Here is a 6,364-nt window from a genome sequence, read left to right as displayed (position 1 = left end):
GCCTGCAAAGCCAAAGGACCCAGGTTCGATTTTCCAGGACCCATACACAGGGTGGTGCGTGGGTCTGGGGCTTGTTTGCAGTGGCTGGAGGCCCTGGCATGCCCATTCTCTCTCTCTCTCTCTCCCTCTTGTCTTTTTCTCTCTCAAATAAATAATAATAGTAACTAGTTTACAAAAAGAGACATTCACTCTCACTCTGTCTCTTTCCCTCTCTCAAATAAATAAACAAAAATAAAATATTAAAAGGGGGGACTGGAGAGATGGCTTAGCTGTTAAGGCACTTGCCTACAAAGCCAAAGGACCTCGGTTCATTTCCCCAGGACCCACGTTAGCCAGATGCACAAGATGCACAAGGTGGTGCATGCGTCTGGAGTTTGTGTGCAGTGGCTGGAAGCCCTGGTGTGCTTATTTTCTCTCTCTCTCAAATAAATAAATAAATAAATTTTTTTAAAGAGAGAGACAATAAGGCAGAAACACACGCACATGTGCAGCCGTAGGGGAAGAAATCCCTGAGGTGGGGGCCATTGTTTGCCCAGCCCCCTCTCTGCCTATGAGTTGGAAGATCACCTAACTTCTAGAATCCTAGCTGAGGTCCATGCATTCCGCCCCACAAGCTCCCTTATCAACCTCCATGTGAGAAAAGATAAATTCATCCAGTGCAGGGCAAGGCTCTGCTTTCCTTCAAAATCAGTGTTGCCTTCCTGTCCAGTGACCGTTTGGATCTGTATTCTGTCTCCCTTTTCTCCCAGGCTGCTGGGAGGCTCACCCTGGAAGCTGAGGCTTATCTACGGCTGTGGGCTTGGGAGCAGACTGGGCTGCGTGGTTCTCAGTTCTGCCACCCAGTACCCACGTGACCTTGGGCTGCCCACTTATTTGCAGTTAGCCTCACTTTGCTTGCTTGTCAAGGGAGTTTCACACTCACCACAGGGAAGTAGAAAAGATGGTGTGAGATACTTGGGGTGCAGGAGGTATGCAAGAAACACCTTTGGAGGATGGAGAGATGGCTCAACAGGGAAGAGTGTTTACCTTGCCAGTATGTGCCCCCCCAGACCATGGGAGTTTGATTCCCAAGCCCCTGCATAAACAGCTGGGTGTGGGGCACACACATTTGCTACCCCAGTCCTGTGGGAGGAGTGGGGACTGGAGGGGCTGGGCTTTCTCTGGGGCTCCAGCAAATGGCAAGCTCCAGTGTCAGTGAGACACACAGGCTAGGGGTGGAGAAGGGACCCCCAGTGTTCTGTGGTCTCCACACATGCACCCACACGCACACCGCGAGTGTGGAAAAAAAAACTTGCCCTTATGGCTTCAATTCTTTTTCTTTTGGTTAAAATTCACTGCCTGGTTGATCCCAACCCCACTTGCAGTGACGCTGACACTGGAGCTTGATGGGGAACTTTCGGGTTCAAACCACCACACAAACCAACCAACCAACCAACCAAACAAACAAACAACAAACCCAAATGGGGGCTGGAGAGATGGCTTAGCGGTTCAGCGCTTGCCTGTGAAGTCTGAGGACCGTGGCTTGAGCCTCCCTTCCCCGGGACCCACATGAGCCAGATGCACAAGGGGGCGCATGCGTGTGGAGTTCGTTTGCAGTGGCTGGAGGCCCTGGCGTTCCCATTCTCCCTCTCTCTCTATCTGCCTCTTTCTCTCTCTGTTGCTCTCAAATAAATAAATAATTAATTAATTAAAAGAAAAACCCCAAATGGACCCAAACAAATTAGATACCAGACGTTCAGGGAACTTTACTATTTCAGCTCCAGGCTGAAGTTAAATCACCCTGGACTTCAGAGATGGGCCACACCACATCACAACAGCAAAATAAGGAAACGCCCCAAATCCCTACCCAAACCTCACAGAACTACTTTGATTGGCTGGGGAGGTCATTGCCTGATTGGCCAGGCCTGGGTCACATACTCAGCTCTGAAGCCAGGAGGTGGGTGAGAGGAGATGCTCAGACCCTGAACCACTCAGGAAGAGAGCCAGCTCCAGGTGGTCCTGCACACTGAAACCCCAGCACTCGGGAGGTGGAGGCAGGAGCAGCAGGAGTTCAAAGACGTACATAATTAATAAAAAGAGCCAGGTGTGTTGGAGAGATGGCTTGGCGGTTAAGCACCTGCCTGTGAAGCCTAAGGACCCCAGTTCGAGGCTTGATTCCCCAAGACCTACGTTAGCCTGGAGGCCCTGGCCCGCCCATTCTCTCTCTCTGCATCTTTCTCTGTCTGTTGCTCTCAAATAAATAAATAAAAATAACAAAAAAAAATTTTTTTTTTAAAGAGCCAGGTGTGGTGGCGCACACCTTTAATCCCAGCACTTGGGAGGCAGAGGTAGGAGGATTGCTGAGAGTTGGAGGCCACCCTGAGACTATGTAGTGAATTCCAGGTCAGCCTGAGCTAGAGTGAGACCCTACCTTGATAAACACACAAATACACAAAAGCCAACATAATTAATAAAAATAAAGGGCAGGGGAGATGGCTCAGTGGATAAGGCTCTTTCTGCACAAGCATGAGGTTCAGATCCCCAGAACCCACGGAAAGCTGTCTTCCCAGCATCCACACGAAAGGCTGAGACTGGAGAATCGTCTGGAAGGTCACAGGCCAGCTAGCCCATGACCAGAGTGATGCGTGAGAAGACACCCTGCCTCCAACGAAGTGCAAGTTTGTCCTCTGACTGGCCTCCGACACCAGTGACATGGCACGTGCGTGCCTGCATTCACACACACATGAACCTGCACACACGCCTCACGCACATTTACATACATCAAAGAGAGAGAGAGTCAGATAGAGACATGTAGCCATGCATTACAGCCGTTATCTGTGCTCTCATCACTGGGCATTTCTGATGGAGAAGCTTTGGAGAGGGACAGCTGGCTACAAGCTTTGTCCTCTCTGCAGGAAGCCATCTCTGTGCCCACTTCACAGACCAGAAAAGTGAGGCTCGGAGATGGGATTCCCCAGAGCCGAGATCTGTCGAGTTGGAGTGACCCCTGTGCTTTCCGTGGAGTCGCTTCTGTGGTCCTCTGGTCTAGCTCAGAGACTCTAGTCAGCAGAATCTCAGATTTGGGCTGAAGGGTGTCACCGTGGAGCCTTCAAAGTGACATGCTCACATGTGTTCCCTGGGCCCTGGCACGTCCCTTTGGCCTATCTAGCTGTGCTTGCTCCCCTGGGCCTGGCCTGCAAGAAACTGGGGCTACCCAGCTCCTGGACTGGGGTACTGACTTTAAAGGACCACCCTAACCCGGGAGATGCTGGGACCTCTGGGATCTCTCCTTTGAAATAAGCTGCTCAGACTGGGCCTGAGGGCTCTGAGGGCAGGGTGGGCATAGACTGGGCCTGAGGGCTCTGAGGGCAGGGTGGGCATAGACTGGGTCTCAGGGCTCTGAGGGCTCAACTCCCTAGTCCCTGTGTGGCCTGCAGGCTCCATGCAGGGCACAGGCTGTGACCAGGACTGCGCTGTCCTGTGGAGGTGCCAGCTTCTCCGCAGGTGATGGGGCCACTGCCACTGCCAACATGATGCCAACATGATGTGACTTACAGCTCCCAAGACAAAGGCATCTGGGGTCCTGCGGGGAGGCACCAGGCCAGGCCAGGAAGCAGAGGGCGTGAGCATAGAGCCGCTAAGCTAATATCTTTGTGGGGCCAGGCAGGCTTGGGATGGGATGGCTTGGATGGTCACGTGAGCTCCCTTGTCTGGCTCACAGTCCCCGGTGGCCAGGGCGGAGGACTGCCCTCTGGAGAGGGACTTTGAGATCAGTTTGCAGATGGCGCAGTCCTTTTCTGCTTCTAGGAATTAGCTCATCTGGCAGGGACTGTCCTTCCCAAGCCTGGTGTTCCTGATGCCCCAGCATCCAGAAGACAGAAAATGGGAAAATCTGGTCATTATGGTTGAATCTGTGGATGCACCACTGTTTCCTGATGATTCCCCAGACAGACCTGCCAGACAGCAGGCACGCAACACATTCTCATGGAAGGAGTGACTGGGCACACAGTAGGTGCTCATCACCTGCTCATGGAAGGAATCAGGCTCAGGCCGGGCACACAGTAGGTGCTCAGCGCATGCCTGTGGCAGAAACGCGGCTCGAGGCTCGGCTGTCTGTGGAAGGCTGACGAGTCCTGGCTGCTGGTGAGGCGTCCCCAGTCCTGAGCTATGATGCCCTCCTGTGCTCTCCAGCCCAGCACACTGCAGCTCTGTCCCCCAACTTGCCCCTCTGGGAACCCTGGAATCGATTGCTTCTCCCGCCTCCCAGTCCCGATTGCCAAGTTCCCTCAGAGTCCGATGTTCCAAGTGACTGTCACCCCAAGCTCACTCCCCAGGCGTCCTCACCAGCACCTCCTTGATAACCCACCCACATCTGGCCGCTCGCCACTGTAAACTGGAGACACTGGAGGGTCTCAGCAGCTTGCAGAGATCAGAGGGAGCTCTGATAACATGCCACTCCCTTCCCCGATTCCCAAGGTGCCCTGGGCCGTGGGGACAGGCGGAGCCTTGCTTGCGCTGGCTGGGATTTAGGAGCAATGATTTCAGGCAGGGGACGAGACCCTACATGCGGTCACGTCACACAGGGAGTCCACAGGGGCACAAACTCCCTTCTCTCCCATGCAAGGACCTGGAGCCCTCATTTCATCCCTTTTTTCAGACGCCTAGGACGCCAGGCAGGGGTACCCTCATGTCTCTAGAGCTGCCCTCAGGACACACTCTGGCCTCTGCGCTCTGCATTGTCTCCTTTAGCCAAGAGGCTATCGTAGACAAGAAAACCGCATGGCTGCTGCCAGAGGCGGGCCACCGCCCTGTGCCTCGTGTTCCAGAGCTTTCCTCCAGGGCTGTCGGGGAAAATCTGTCTCACCAAGGCACCTCATGCTTCTTCTTTTCCATTAAGGAGAACTGAGTAATCACCCTGTTTCCCTTTTCGCCTCAGCTGCCAGGAAACTCGAGCAAAACTGACCCTCAGCAATGGCGCTTTTCTTTCTCCCACTTCTATTTTCCTGTGTCTAGCTTTCTGTGTGTGTGTAGCTTATTTTTATTTATTTGAGAACAGCAGACAGAGAAAGAGGCAGTGTGTGTGTGAGAGAGAGAGGGAGGGAGAGAGAGAGAGAGAGAGAGAGAGAGAGAGAGAGAGAGAGAGAGAGGGAGAGAGAGCGAGAAAGAAGGAAGGAAGGAAGGAAGGAAAGAAAGAAAGAAAGAAAGAAAGAAAGAAAGAAAGAAAGAAAGAAAGAAAGAAAGGGCACATCAGGGCCTCCAGCCACTGTGAACGAAGACACATGCGCCACCATGTGCATCTGGCTTATGTGGGTACTGGGGAATCGAGCCTCAAGTTGGGATCCTTAGGCTTTGCAGATAAGCGCTTAACTGCTCAGCCATCTATCCACCCATGTTATTTTATATATTTTTTTCAAGGTAGGTTCTCAGTCTAACTCGGGCTGACCTGGAATTCACTATGTAGTCTCAGGCTGGCCTGGAATTCACTATGTAGTCTCAGGCTGGCCTCAAACTCATGTTGACCCTCCTACCTTTGCCTCCCAAGTGCTGGGATTAAAGGTGTGCACCACTACACCCAGCTAAATGTTTTATTTATTGATTTGCAAGCATAGAGATGCATATATAGAGAGAGATAGTGAGGGTATGGTTGTGCTGGGGCCTCTAGCCACTGCAAATTCTAGGTGCATATGCCACTCTGCGCATCTGGCTTACGTGGGTACTGGGGATTGAACTCAGGTTGTTAAGCCTCTACCATCGTGCCACCTCTCCAGCCTCTGCTGTGTGTTCTTGAGCCTCACCTTGGCTCTCAGAGCCTCTCTAGGCTGTGGCCCCTTTGCGCCGTCCTCTGAGGGCTTCCGTGTCTGTGTTCATTCCCTTGTCCACTCAACACACACTATGGAGCGTCCACTGCCTGCAGGCTGTCAAACCATGCGAAGCTCTCCATGGATTTGAACATTTGTGCTGCTCACAAATCCTCAGTATAGGGGCTGAGAAGGTGGCTCTGTTGGCAAGATGCTTGCTGCTCAAATGTGAGGACCTGAGTTCAGATCTCCTGTACCCAGGTAAAGGCTTGGCATGGTGGTGTGTGCCTATAATCCCAGAGTCAGGGAGGTGGAGGCAAGAGGATCCCCAGGGCTTGCTGGTTATGGCTTAGCGGTTAAGGCGCTTGTCTGTGAAGCCTGAGGGCCCATGTTTGACTCCCCAGATCCCACATTGCATCAGACGCACAAAGATGAGGCAAGTACAAGGTCACACATGTCCACCAGGTGGCAAAAGCTGCTGGGGTTCAATTGTAGTGACTCAGGCCCTGGTGCATGCCGATTCTTCCTCTCCTCCCCTCTAAAATTAAAAAAATAAATAAATATGGCAGGGGAAATGGCTTAGCTAT

This window comes from Jaculus jaculus, chromosome 6, assembly GCF_020740685.1.
Source record: "Jaculus jaculus isolate mJacJac1 chromosome 6, mJacJac1.mat.Y.cur, whole genome shotgun sequence".
In the NCBI taxonomy this organism is placed as follows: Eukaryota; Metazoa; Chordata; class Mammalia; order Rodentia; family Dipodidae; genus Jaculus; species Jaculus jaculus.
Note: the sequence above shows the minus strand (reverse complement) of the source record.